Source organism: Entelurus aequoreus, linkage group LG11, assembly GCF_033978785.1.
Source record: "Entelurus aequoreus isolate RoL-2023_Sb linkage group LG11, RoL_Eaeq_v1.1, whole genome shotgun sequence".
Taxonomy (NCBI): domain Eukaryota; kingdom Metazoa; phylum Chordata; class Actinopteri; order Syngnathiformes; family Syngnathidae; genus Entelurus; species Entelurus aequoreus.
In genome coordinates, this window is record NC_084741.1 from 40,330,521 (window position 1) to 40,346,616 (window position 16,096).

The window sequence follows — 16,096 nt, forward strand, 5'->3', positions numbered from 1 at the left end:
TCAAAATCCTTTATAAATATAATTATAGAAGAATAATTCTTCAACAAAATAAATATTTAGAATTAAGTTCACGAGCCCAGATGGATCTCTATTACAATATCCAAAGAAGGTTGATGATTGATTATATGTATAGAAATTTTGATTATAATTTAATCACTTGTTTAATTTTTAAAACGTTTTAGTTATTCTTATATTTTTTTGTCCAAATAAGTCAATTAAGACCACAACAAATGAGCAATATGGTGCACTGTTATACAATTTAATAAATCAGAAAATGATGACATTATGCTGTATTTTATTTTTTTATTTTACTGGGAAAAAAGGTTGAAAACCACTGCCCTAAATCATATCTAAAGCTAAAATTATTTTATAAGACTGATTATTTTGGATTATTGTGTTTGTATTGTGAGAGAAGTGAGAGAGAGAGGAAGAGAGAGCAGGTGAAAAAACAGATTGAGGGTGAAGAGGATGGTTTGAGAAAATATGGGAAAAGGATGTTTATAACCTTACGTTATGTGAATGGTTTCTAGGAGAACAGAAAATAGAAACATTGTGTGAAGTGTAAGGAAGAGATGGATACAGGATGTTGTTTGTAAAGGAAAACGAAAGTGAAGAAAAGATGAGAAAGTGACAAATGAAGGTATTCGTAAATGGTATGCTGTTGATTGTGGTTAGCTGCAAGTTTGTTTATTTGTTTGTTTGTTTAGTTGTTTGAGTGAAATGGTAAGAAATCAATAGGAATAATTACATGCAAAATGGAATAAAACTATGAGTGCGATAGATAATGAATGAATAAATGAAAGGAGTTTATTTTGGTCATATAATCAACCATCAACCAATTTGTGTGAGCAGTTTAACAGTAAATTAGACATATTAACAATCATACACATTTACACACAGAACAGAAAAGAAAAAGAATGACCGAAAAAAGAATAGGCGGAAGCCAAAGCTTATATTGGCCTATGATATACATTTATTGGACATTAAATTAACTGGAACATCAACGTTAAAAGATGAAAGTAAAGGGGGCGTGGCTCTGCGGTAACTCCGGTGAAAACTTTAAGATTTAACTCAAATTCTGCTCTTTTTTTTTATTTAAAACTTACAACGCTTGGCTAACTATATGCATGCCTATCACTCTGGGTGAGTTATACTCTATCAAGACAACATAACAATAATTATGCCCAAGACACGAAGAGGGAAGCAATCAGAGTCACCTGTGGCCGTAAACGAGCTCGAGGCTGGCTCTGAGATGGCGTCATGAACTTTGGAGAAGTTGCTGGATAAAATACTCGAGTCTATCAACAAACGTTTTGACATGCTTGAGGAAAAGCTTGAGGCTCTTACAAGCAAGCAAGCGGCATTGACCAACACAGTGGATGACATGCAGCAGCAAGGTTCCGAACATGAGCGCCGCATCGAAGCGCTCGAACAAAAACTGACTGAAACGCAGAAGAGCAATGAGAAATTGGCAGCTAAAATTGACGAATTGGAAGGGCGCTCAAGACGTAATAACTTAAAAATAGTCGGGATACCAGAGCAAGAAGAAAAGGGAAGACTTACGGATTTCGTTGCGGACCTGATACCAAAGTTGTTTGGAGCGAGTAACTTCTCCAAGCCAGTGGTGGTGGACCGCGCGCACCGTGTCCCGCTCGCTCGCTATGGTGACGGCAAGCGCCCCAGGAGCATCATCGCAAGGATACACTTCTACCAGGACAAGGAGCTACTTCTTTGACTGAGTCGCGGCCAGGAGCTGATCTACAACGGCCTGCGCGTCTTCCTGTTTCCAGACTACACTGCCGAGGTGACAGCGCAAAGATGGGCCTTTCGAGAGGTAATGAACACGCTGCGGGAGAAGGAAATCAAGTTTATGCTGCGTTTTCCAGCTCGCTTGTATGTGGAGTACAACGACCAGGTAAAGGTGTTTACCTCTCCTACAGACACTAAGACTTTCATTATAAAACATCTTAGTGGCTATTCATCAATAACGGCTCCACCACACAAGACTTATGATCAGCATAAAGCAGAAATACACTTTTTTCACTGATGTTTATTTCACCGGAGGACGCAGGAAAAAAAAAAAAAAAAAAGAAAACACTTCGCTGCTGAGCTAGTGCTTGGAGCAGTGAACGCAACTACTAGCATGCGCCCTGCGCCTGAAGATGGGGGTGGGGATGGGGGACTTTTGGACTGGGGAATCGACCAACACGATGTCGTATGGATAACATCACCATGGAGATTTCACTCCAAAACATCGAACTACACACGATGGGGACAGAGGGAGTGGGGAACAATGGGGTGTGAGTGTTGTGTATGTGTGAATCTGAGCATGAATGTGGAGGAACGAGGTGCACAATTATATTTCAACTTGCCAATTACTAAGGTTTTTTTTCACGTAAAGATAAAATACCCTAAAAAACTTTAATGTCAACTTATAAGAAAAAAATAACACTAGTTTCATGGAACGTCAGGGGTTTAGCTAAAAATATTAAAGCAGGGAAGGTTTTTTCACACTTAAATTCATTAAAAGCAGATGTTTTATTCTTACAAGAAACACATCTCTGTAAAGACAACCAACACACACTTAAAGCTAGCTGTATATCTCAGGTTTATCATGCACCCTTTACTTCACAAGCTAGAGGTGTAGCAATTTTATTTAATAAAAATGTGCCTTTCATACTTACATCAAAAATAATTGACCCTAACGGAAGATTTATTTTATTAAATGGTCATATTACATCCTACCCAGTAACTTTTTTGAATATCTATGGACCAAACACAGATGACTCAAACTTTTATCATAGAGTCTTTGGTCTACTTCCTGATGATAACTCCTCTCATATCTACATTGGTGGTGATTTTAACTGCCTTTTGGATCCCACTTTAGATAGATTGTCAACTAAATCTCATGTAATTGCTAACTCAACTAAAACCATTAATAATCTTATGAGATCAAGAAATATCATAGACATATGGAGAACAAAACATCCTAATAAAAGGGAGTATTCATTTTACTCCGCTGTACACAATTCTTACACAAGAATCGATTACTTCTTAGTAGAAGCCTCTGCTCCCTCCAATGTCAGTAATCCTAAGTACCACAGTAGAGTCATCTCAGATCACAGCCCAATGAGTATGCAGATCCAAATTGATCTCCATAAAACCAAACAAAAATGGAGATTGAATCCACAATTATTATTATATGAAGATTTTAAAGAGTATATGAACAAGATTATCCAAGAATGTATTGAGGTGAATGATAACGGAGAGGTCTCAGACTCTATATTGTGGGAAGCCCTTAAAGCTACTGTGAGAGGATATATCATTTAATTTGAAAGCTCAAAACAAAGAGAAGTAAGAAAAAGGCATAAAGAACTGGAAAAATAAATTAAAGAAATGGAAGAAATTCATATAAATTCTCTTTTGCAGTCTGACTATAATAAGATGCTGAAACTGAAAAATGAATACAATTCTCTTCTTCACGGGGAAGTATCTAAACTCTTACTGAAAAATAAACAAAAACATTTTGAAATATCTGATAAACCACAAACACTTCTGTCTAAACAGCTCAAAGGAGATCAAGCTAAAGCTGCTATCCACAAAATATGCTCAAAAACAGGTGAAACATGTACAGATTTACAGGATATCAACAATGTCTTTAAAGACTTTTATTCAGAATTATATAAATCTAGTTCAGCTATATCGGTTAATGATTTAAATGATTTTTTTACTCCATTAAATCTACCTCAACTGAGTCCAAACCATCAGAATTCTTTAAACAATACTATTTCAACTGAAGAACTGCTAAAAGCACTGAAATCTTTCTCCGTGAATAAAAGCCCTGGTCCAGATGGATTTGGTGCAGAGTTTTATCAAGCTTTTAGTGAAATACTGTCCCCTATAATATTAAGAATGTTAAATGACTCTTTCGTAAACAATAAACTTCCAAGCTCTTTGTATGAAGCTCATATATGTATAATACCAAAAAAGGGAAAAAATCCACTCGATCCAGCCAATTATAGACCTATTTCCCTGCTCAATCTAGACCATAAGATTCTAACTAAGGTACTCGCAACAAGGTTAAGCAACCACATAACAGAGATTATCCATCCAGATCAGGTTGGTTTTATCCCGGACAGACCTTCTTTTGGCAATGTACGGAGATTATTGAACCTGTTGTACTCGGACTGCATAGGAAACAAAAAGGCAGCCGTCCTGACTCTGGATGCTCATAAAGCTTTTGATTCAATTGAGTGGGCTTATCTACTTCATGTTCTCAAATTATTTGGGTTGGGAGAAAATTTTATAAAATGGGTTAAAATAATTTATTTTGCACCAAAATCATATGTCATAACTAATAATGTAATATCGGATAGTTTTGAATTACATCGTGGCGTGAGACAGGGCGATTGCCTTTCGCCCTTACTTTTCAATTTGGCCCTAGAACCACTGGCTATTGGTTTAAGAATGAACTCTAATATTAAGGGATTTTCAGTGGGCACATCAGAGAGTCTCATCTCACTTTATGCAGATGATGTACTTGTTACACTAACTGAGCCAGAAATTGCATTACCCCTTCTTTTAGAATATGTAGACTCTTTTGGTAAAATATCTGGTTACAAAATAAACTGGTCCAAAAGCGAGCTTATGTTTCTTGGAGATAATGTTAAGATCAGTCAAAACCCAGTTACAGTTGCAGAAAATTATATATCCTATCTCGTCTTAAAAATATCTAAAAATTATGAATCATTACTAAAATTGAACTTTACTGAAGCTTTTGAGAAATTGAAAGTGTGTATAGAGTATTGGAAGACCCTACCCCTCTCTATGTTGGGTAGAGTGAATGCTGTCAAAATGATTACCCTGCCAAAATTTACCTATCTTTTTCAAAATTTACCAATTCTAATTCCTGCAGATTTTTTTCAAAAAACTTGAATCTTTAGTTCTAGATTTTGTGTGGGGATATAAAAAACCCAGAATATCTAAAAAGCACTTATTCAGATCTACAGGGGAAGGGGGGCTGGGTCTCCCAATGTTCAAAAATTATTATTGGGCATCAAATCTGAACGCATTGACCTATTGGAAGATGGGGTTCCCAAAGAATGAATCACTTAATTCTGCTCCCTTGTGGCTGAAATTGGAACTGCAGTCATTAGTTAAACCTTACACATCATTGCTATCTTTACTTTTTACTAAACCAGTCTCTTCTATTAAATCAACAAGCTATAGTGTAGTAGTAAGAAATTCTATCAAAAGTCTTTCTCAAATTAAAAAACAATTGAATATTTCCAATGTAACTATGTATTCACCAATGTCTCACAATCATGCATTTATTCCATCGATAACAGACAGAAATTTTTTAAACTGGTACTTGAATGGAATTAAATGCATAAAAGACATGTTTGTCGAGGACAGTCTTGCATCATTTGAGCAATTGCGAATCAAGTTCAAGTTGTCCCAATTCAGTTGGTTTTGCTATTTGCAGGCAAAAAAATTTATTAAAGAAAACATTTCAAAGTCTCAGCTGGTAAATGAAAAACACCCTCTCTTAGAGTTACTAAATTTATCACCCACAAGTAAAAAGCTTATCGCCAAATTTGCCAGCTGCTTCATTATGCCCATGACATCAGCAGACGGTGTTAAAAGAGCATGGGAACAGGAACTAAGAATAACAATACCCAAACAGCAATGGGAACGGACACTCTCTCGAATTCACAATTGCTCAATTAACAGCAGACTTAGGCTCATACAGTTTAAAGTGATTCATCGTTTTTACTACTCCAAAGTCTTATTACACAAATTTTATCCTGATACGTCTCCACTTTGTGATAAATGTAAATCTGCTGAAGGATCACTGTCTCATTCGTTTTGGGAATGTCCAATTATTCAATCATTTTGGTCCAGCATTTTCTTTTTTTACTCGGGGGTATATCAGAGAAAACTTGTCCCTGACAGGGATATCATCTTGTTTGGGTGGTCTTCAGAAACACAAAAACTTCCAAAATATATTACAGCCGTGTTGCTGCTTGGGACGGTCTTGGCCAAAAGACTCATTCTCAAAGACTGGAAAAGCCCATCTGAACCCAACTTCAGGAACTGGCTAAATAAACTTGTGAATGTAATGACTCTTGAAAGAATACGATTTATAAACTCTGCAAGTATGAATAAATGGGAACAAACCTGGAAACCTTTACTGACATACATTGAATCATAATTTAGACATTTAAGAAAAAAAACGAAAAAAAAAAACTGCCATCTTTTTTGTAGGTGTATTCATTTTTTATTATCTTTATTATTTTCTGTATTGATCCTACATTATTGTTTGTTTGTTTTTTGTTACTTCTGATATGGCCTTCCCACGGTTTACTTGCTTATTTATGTATTTATTTTTTGTGACTTTTTATTTTGTATTGTTTTACATCTGATCAACTTCTGTGACTTTCCTTTTCTTTTTTAAGTGTGAACGGTGGAAAGGCCCTCGAGAGGTGATCTTGGGATCACTTCCTGAGGATCCTTGATGCAGAGGAATGTTCATCCATCTTGCTATGGTCTGGATAGCCTGCTGATCCTGAGCCAGAGCGGGATGGATGGATAAATATATACAATATCTGGGTATCTTTTCTAATAATGTTTATACTGTAAACCTTGAATTGTTGGAGTTTAAGTGCACCTCTCTCCTCAAGTGTGCATGTGAGTGGGTATGAGTGGATGTGTGATTGTATGTAGGTTTTGCGTGACCAAAGTATGACTGTTAAATGTGATTTTAACTGTAAAATTCAATAAAAATATTTGCAAAAAAAAAAAGATGAAAGTAATTGTTACTATATTTTATAATGTTAAAAAAACTTTACTTTTCAAGGGTCTCCAAAACCATAACAAAAAACTACATGTGTTCAGCTCATCACTGAGGATGGTACATCATTTAACTCCTAAAACTGAAATACATCTGTGTTTTTATTTTATTTTACTTGACCTATTTCAAAAATCAATATCCCCCGTAAATGATAGTTTTCTCCTCATAATGTAAACAAGCTAAGAATACAAACTGGAAGGCTGTTGTTCTTTACTCGGAAACATAATTGCCATTGTTTTAAAATTAAATTATCTGAACATTTAACACATTATGACTTATAAAAAATAGATTGGTATGATCATAACAATAGTGCTTTGTGTAATATTGAAATGAGCCTTTTAAGTTTAAGTATTGGGTCTATATTTCTTCTATAAACATTTCCCCAAACTTCAAAACAATATTACATATGGAAAAATAAATGAATAATATAACATGTGCAGACATTTCTTATTCAGCATGTGTTTTACTTTATACCGAATAGCAATGGATTTGGATATTTTTCTTTAATATGTTCAATATGCGGCTTCCAACATATTAATGATCAATTACTATTCTCAAGAATGTAGTTCATATACTCTGTCAATTTCCACTTGATTCAACTTTAATTTTTGTTTCACAATTTGACTTTGCACCCTGGACAGGTCGCTACCTCATCACAGGGCCAACACAGATAGATAGACAGACAACATTCACACACTAGGGCAAGTTTAGTCTTATTAATTTCTACATATTGAGATCTATTACTTAAAATAACTACTTAACCACTGTTGTGAAACACCTTTCTAATTTATGGGAGTATTGGGATAGGATTGAGGAAGATGTCTGCTGTGGTGGTGGTTAGTTTGGAAATCAATTTAATAAAAGTAAGTGTAAGTCAGGTAACTTTAAAGTGCAGTCTGACATTTTAGTTTGGAGTAATTTATAGTTTTATTTAGACATTGCAGTACACCATACCATACGCCCGGGAATTGTTTTTGGTGATTTGGCTCCCAAAATTTTTTGTAGTCTTTGGTATGACTCAGCCAGGGTTTTGAACTTGCGACCTGCCGATCTCAGGGCGGACACTCTAACCACTAGGCCACTGAGATGAAGGAGGCAAACCAAATCTCAACAGCTTTCAGTTAGCTACAGATTTTGAGAGTATAATGCGAATAACTATAACTTTACAACTGTTTGCTGTGAATAGTGTTGAATAATAATTACAAATAACAGCCTACATTAATAATTAGAATAAGAGCCGATATGTAAAGTGTTAAAAAGAGGAGAAGTGTGATTAAGCCTGGCGCTTAGAGCATGGCCTTGTGTGTTTGTTGTGACTAGGTTGGATAACCAGTCGGAGACAGGCAAGGCAAGGCGGGGCAGCTTTGTTTGTGTGGCGTTTTTCCAGGAAAGGGCAGACTCAAAAGTGCTTCACAGACAACAAAGTGAAATGAAAGAAAATAAAAGCAAAATTAAAATGCAGACAATAAAAATAAACACAGTGCGGACGTTAAAAGTTAAAAGATTAAAAGTTTTAGCTGAAAGATAAGGAGAAACGTGAATAAAAACATTCTTTTGTTTTGGAGAATATCACGCACAGCGGGAGGTCAGAGTGCAAGCATGACAGCTTGCTCGCGCCTACTGATAGACAAATGATAGTTTAAATTAACTTATAGATAATCTTTAAGTGAATTAAAAGGGTACTTAAATACACATGAAGTAGTACGTATAATCTTTGAATTAAGGTTATTGATTAGCAATTAATGGGATAGTTAAGACTGTAATTTTAAAACGTGATATGCAAAATTGAACTAACCGAGAGGATATGAAAACGATGGGTGTACATGTTTTGAGTTCCAAATTCTGGAGGAAAAAACCTCAACAAAACGTAAAACCATACAGACGGACTTGGGTGGTAGCCACGGTTGTGCTAGGTCAAGCGAGGGTGGAAAGGATGTGCAGCCGGGGGACTGCCAACTTCTCTGAACAAGACAAGCTCCAAAGTTGTAGCCAGAACATGCTCACAAAAAATACAGGTGTGACAGCAGGACGAACAGCAGGATACAGACAGACCCCTGCTGGACATAAGTGTCAACGGACAATGTTCAACACAATCTTTGAAGCATTCCTTTGTGGTAAACCTGCACACACCTTGTAATGACCTGCTTACGAACTGTGCCCTGACAATTCAATACCGCACAGAAGGAACTTCCTGATGTTGCCTGACAGCACGACATCAGCTGACAACTACTGGGGACGCCTCCCAGGAACAAGTGGAAGACGGGGACTGCTCCAACTGTCCTAGCGCTGGCTGACTGAGGTGCGTCCGTGTGTCCTGCCACCCAAACCGCCAAAGTGTATGATCACCAATTAGACGACTCATAAGAGGAGCCTTTTGACTCTTATATATGGTGGGACTCAAGGTATGGCCGCTCATGTGAACTATCCTTACAACAATTAGAATGGTATAAGATGGACAACTAATGACCCACATTGTTCCTTTGCTCTCTGTCCTGCCTACGAAACCAAAAATGTAGGTCAAATGATAAAACAGGGCGTAGCTGCCGCTGATTGAACCGATACGCAAATACCACATTTTCAATTATTTCGGTTGTCTGTTAAAAACAAAGCTATTGGTTGCAATTTGGACATTCCTGCTGTAGGCTACAAGGAGCTAGCAGCTACACAACAGCTGAGATAAAATAAAATTTAAGCATATCAAATATTTATAGTTGCTTATTACATACACAAAGTCGCAGAGAGACAGAAGTCTGTAGAAAGTATTCAGTAACAAACGTGTCCGCATTATTAAACTTTCTACCACAGGAAACATACTGAACAAATACAGCAGTTACTGTCAGACTCTAATCTGGGATACCTTGTCTATCAGAGACATGGTTAAAACCCACAACACCTTTCGTTCTAATTAATGTCCCGGGGGACAAGATTACAGAAAAGACAGATCGAGTGACAAAGGGGGGAGGAATTATGATTTATGAAAGGGAAAACATTAAAAGTAGATCAATTTGAGTATGTTGAAATTAAAATCACATTTTCCTCAGAAATGTATTTCAAGGTAATTGTAGTATACCGACCGACCACAGCTAAAGACATTTTTCTTGATTCGTTTTCAGACATCCTCAAACAGCATAGTATGAAAGAAGTAACGTCATGGGGGACGTTAATCTGGACTGGTTAAATAAAACATGTAGAAAGAAACTTAAGGATATTATAAACGGCTTCTACATGATACAAAGGATAAGCAGCCCTACTAGAATTACAATTGGATGACAAAAATCAAAGAGAACATCTGTAAATACACGAATACAAAACCAGAAAGAAGAGTGCTAAAATAAAAATACCATTGGATTAATAAAACAATTTGGATTCTAATAAAGACATGAGGACTCAGCTCTCATAAGAGCAATTATAACAGGTCTGAATACAGATCGTATGATTTTAAAAGTTTTGAGGAACAAATTTACAATGTTTATGCGGAAGTCTAAGGCTGACTTTCACTTAGAATTAATCAAAGCTGCAAAAGGGAACATTAGAGAGTTATGGAAAACCAGAAAAAAAAACTTACGGAAAGAGAGCAAACAAGAAACATCACTATAACATTAAATATCAATGGCGCTACTATCGCAGACAGTCTGGACATAAGTAATAATTTTAATGAACATTTCATCCAGTCTGTACAAACCCTGAATAAAAAGTCCCTCAAAATCAGTGCAAATAATTGTCATTTATTCAGGATGGACTAATTTTAGAATTAACAAATGAAACAAAGTTAAACAAAATCTTCACTGCATTATCAGACTCACGATCTAGAGATATATATGGGTTGTACACTATCTTCCTAAAAACATATAAGGATTGTATTATTGCTCGTATAACAACGATTGATAAATAAATCAATAATGGAAAACACTTTCCCTACCACGTCGAGAAACTGCTACTATGTTTAAATCCATAAAGCAGGAAATAAAGAAGACCAGAACATGTACAGACCAATTAGCCTGCTCCACGTTATAACAAAAGGAATAGAAAATTTGAAGTTAAAAAGTGGCTTTGGAGCAATCAAGGCTGCTCAGACGGTCGCTAAGAGGGGCATTATGTTGACAAATCAATTTAATGAGTATTATATTTATCCATGAGAGCATTTTTGTTGTAGATTGTGAGATATGGCTGTTAAAATCTTGGTTGTTTTTACGAATGATGACAGATGTGAACAAGAGCATGTATTGTCTTTGTGTGATGATGTAAATAAGGTGTGGTTGTATTGTATGTTAAGTATGTGTCCATGAAGGGGCATTTTAGGACTTCTCTTAATCTGATTACATGCTACAGTATGATTATTTTTTTATTAATTATTAATTACTATGAATGTATATATTTATTATGATTAATTAGTGTCATAATTTTATTGCTTGATTTTTGGATCCCTTTAATTTAGGTAGCCAGGGACTGCAGATGGAAAGTAGCTATTTAGATATAATCTGGTACAGAACATATCTGTTTCTGAACTTAATTTTTCTGTGCATTGTCCCATCATAGATAGACTAAATTAAATACAACTATTTAGTGAATTATTGTGGCCACAATAATTCACTAGGTGTTGTAAAATATCAAAGTACTATTGCAAAAGCGAACAGTGACCTCAAACATGACCTGTCCTCCGCCTCTGTTCTTGCTGCGCTTGACTATCAGCTGCCTTTTCTTTTTCTTGGATGTTTCTGAAACTACTAATACTACTACTACTACTACTACTATTACTATTACTATGACTAACACTGTCCCTGTGAGAGGGACAGAGGGGGGAGGTGAGTTTGGATTGGGTCAAGTTTGAGCGTGTTGAGGTTTTATTTAATCGATATGATCAATCCGGTACAAGGATAAAGGAACGTAATGATTTAGATTGACAATTGCAGTGGTTGGCGAAAGCAACCCCACCCTCAAAGGAGGGTGCCAATTCAGTAATTAAATGTTTTGTGAATGATCTAATATCCCGACATGGTTTCCCCAAAAAGATTAGGTCAAACAACGGCACCTATTTTAAGAAAACAGGTTAATCTTCTTCAGTCACAAGATCAGCACTTCTCAGGACCAGCAGCTTCCTAGGAAGGTGGAAAGACCATGAGACCAAAATGGTAAATTTGCAAAATGTAGAATTTGTGTGCCAGTTCCTCTGTGCAGATTTGAGGATGAAAGCAGTCACTCCAGATTCCCTTGCACTCGCTAAGAGGGGCACGGTCAAAGCCAATCCAGGACCAACACCCGATACCTGACTGGAAGGAACCGAGAGGAGAGACAACACCTTGCCAGCGATGACGAGAACAATTAAGGTTGCCAGCCAATGTGTCCACCGGGACTCCAGCAGCTGTGGAAAGAAGTGTCGGGAGTGCCGAAGCAGCGAGGAGGCCTGAAGCAAGCCGAGGGTCTGGACCAAAGCCCCACGCCCCATACTCTGCCCCCGCCTTCCCCAAAGCCCCAACAGCTCCAACTTTTTCTCAGCTTTTCCCCAAAGCGGCCAGCGCGCACATGCTATTGCACAGTCTGCCCAATGGACTGAACCACACCCCAAGAAGAGACAGAGACAGACTGTTTGAGTGGATCTCTTTCTTCACCAAGGCAGCCAAAAGCCCAACGAGGTGTCGGCAGGCCACCAGCCTGAGGCACCACCGAGCCATCTATACGAGCACTAATCGAACATGGACTCATACGAAATTCAGTTGTGTGTTCAAAATTAATTGGTAATTAACAATATTGGTAACTACATTCATTGCAAATGCCGGGAAAAATATTTTTGCAAATGTCTTACAGTCATAAGTCTATATACATTCATCTATTTATGTTCAATGATGTTCATGATCAAAGTATTTGTTATTCCTTTACTAAATCAAAGGGTAGGCCACTAATTGTGTTCTGTGAGATGGTTTTACTGCAGGCTGGTAACAGCGATCGCTCTGAAGGAGGGTCATAGACGGAATTTTTGCCTCGTATAAAAACATTGAGGTTTTTGCCTCTATCTGTGGTAGAGATTAGTGGTCTACATCAGAAATTGTTTTGGTCCAGGGTCTTAAAACCCTGGAAGGCGGGTATGTAGTAGAATTTCTGACCTTTGACCTATATTTCTTGTCTTTTAAGAATGTCCGCTCATTTTCAATTCTCTTCTATTTTGTGCCATTGAATGGACCAGTTGTGGGACAAAGGTGAATATGGAGTTATGCCAACCTGTCTACAGAATGTTTAGATTTTCCAAATATGACTAGGAGATACAAGGTTGTTTTGGAACAGACAAAACCAAAACAAAACAATCGTGGCGCATTAGATAACAAACAATGACGCACAAGAGACATATACAAAATGGCAGAAGACCGGAACTCGACAGTCATTTTGGCTTGTGTGTGTCTTGTTTACTCCGGAGTAACATGTGGTCTGTCTGCATGGCCAACTTAATTCAACCTGCACTTCTGATAATGGGTAAATAAATTTGTTGTACTAAACTACTTTTGTTGCCTGTTTAAGCTTCGGACAATCCACTACACAAGAACAATACTATACAAACAAAAACAAGAAAAGCTCCTGTACACTAACAATACAATAGTACCACTGTTACTTTGAGACAAGACAAGACGAGACAAAACACACACACACACACACACACACACACACACACACACACACGTACACGTATAAATACACATACACATACACAGGCCCAAACACTCTCTGACCATACACCTCTCTCCCATCGCTCTGTGATGAGGGCATCACTCTCTTTCCTCCTCATACTTCTTCAGTACTTCTTTTTTAAACAGTCTTTTAAATTGAATCATGTTAGAACACGTTTTTAACTCTTCCCCTAAGTTGTTCCACAGACTGACTCAACGCACTGAAATGCACATTGACTTTAAAGTTGTTCTAAATTTAGGCAAATATAATTTGCTGTTTCCTCTTAGACTGAACCTATGGTGAGCATCTCTATCCTGGAATAGGTTCTGTATATTGGATGGTAGAGAGTTTTGGGATGCCCTAAACATAATTTGAGCAATTTTAAATTTGATCACATCGTGCAGTTTAAGTTGCTTTAACTCCACGAATAGTGGATTTGAATGATGTCTGTAGTGAACATTGGACACAATCCTAATGGCCTTTTTCTGCAGAGTGACTAAAGGCTGTAGATGAGATTTATAACAATTTCCCCAGACTTCAACACAATAATTTAAATACGACATAATAAATGAATGGTACAATAACAGCAGAGCATTGGTGTTCAATAAATGACATGATCTCCTCATCATTCCAACACATTTAGCAACCTTTGTCCTCAAGTAACTTATATGAGGCTTCCATGATATATTTTCATCTATTACCACTCCTAAGAATGAATTTTGTTCAACATAATCTATTGGTGTATCATCAATAACAATCCTGATGGGTATATTACTTTTTCGATTGCTAAAGAGCATGATTTTGGTCTTCTTTACATTCAGAGACAATTTGTTGGTATTAAACCAAGTTTTTAACTTTATCATCTCCTCAGTTACAGAGGCCAGAAGTTGCTTCATGTCGTCACCTGCACATGTAATGGTTGTATCGTCAGCAAAGAGGATGAACTCCAGCAGTGTTGATACTTTACATATTTCATTGATATACATTATAAATAGTGTGGGTCCTAGTATGGACCCCTGGGGGACTCCACAGGTTATGTTCATGAGTGTAGATTGGTATTGGTCGATCTGAACAATCTGCTGTCTCTCATTCAAGTAGCTCTTCAGCCATTTCCCTGCCACTCCCCTTATGCCATAGTTTTCCAGTTTATTTACCAAAATCTGGTGGTCAATGGTATCGAAAGCTTTTTGCAGGTCAATAAAAATTCCTATAACAAATTTATTCTTCTCGATACCATTAGTAATGTTTTCTATTAAATCACTTAAAGCTAATGAAGTTGACCTATTTTGACGGAACCCATATCGACAATCAGATAATAATTTGTGCTTTTCAATGAAGCCACGAAGTCTATTATCAAATAATTTTTCCAATATTTTTGACAACTGTGGCAGAAGGGAGACGGGCCGGTAATTTGTGAAGTGGTGTTTGTCTCCAGATTTGAAGATGGGGATGACTTTTGAGAGTTTCATTTGTGAAGGAAATTGTCCAAGTTGAAAAGATAAATTGCAGATGTATGTGAATGGTTTGATGATTTCTTCCGCTACATTCCGGACAGTCCTCATGTCGAGGTCATAAATGTCACGTGATGTTTTGTTCTTGCTTTTCTGAATAACCTCCAATACTTCCTTTTCAACAGTCGGAGTAAGGAACATCGAGTAAGGATTTTTTTCAATAAATTCCGTGGGCTGTTCATCATTTATTGGGATTTTTTTTGCCAGCTCAGGCCCAATATTAACAAAAAACATATTGAAGCCATCAGTAATCATCTTCTTGTCACTTATGATTTGGTCGTTCTCAACAAAAAGCTCTGGGGCCGTACTTATCAAGCTTCTTAGAATTACTCCTAAGAAGTCTGCTAAGAGTTGACTTAAGAGTAAATAAATTCTTCGCTGAAAGCTGCACTTAAAAGTTAGTTATCAAGCGTCTTACTCACACTTTCAGCGAAGTGTAGGACTGAATCTTAAGTGTCACACTCAGAGCTGAATTACGACATTACTATGTGCTGTAAACGGAATTTTAGGTGACGTCATTTCTGTGTCCATAGAAATGACCAATCACGGAAGGGAATCCGTTGTCTAAGAATAAAGAAATATCTTGGAAATATTTAAGTGGACAATGGGAGTGTATATTTTGACAATAAACTACAAAATAATACAAAACAAACTAGTCCCCGCCGGCACTCACGCTACCGCTCCCTCTCTTCTATCGCCCACACACTCACTGACGTCACTCACCTCACGGCCACACACATACGCTACTGTCATAACATTTTCTTTCCAATTCATTAATTAGGCAACTAATTTGAAACTGGTGTGGGTGGCTCTATATCAGGGCCGGCCCGTGGCATAGGCCGTATAGGCAAATGCTAAGGGCGCTGTCCATCAGGGGGCGCCACGCCAGTGCCACAAATGTTGGAGGAAAAAAATAAAAAAGTTGGTACTATTATTTCTAAATACATAAAATAATCCCACGTTAATTAAAATGCAAAGTAAAGCCTATTTAATATAAATATTATTTGTTACAACATTACGCATAACATTATTGAGAGTAGGACTAAATTTCGCAAATTCTCAGGACTTAAGTGTAAAA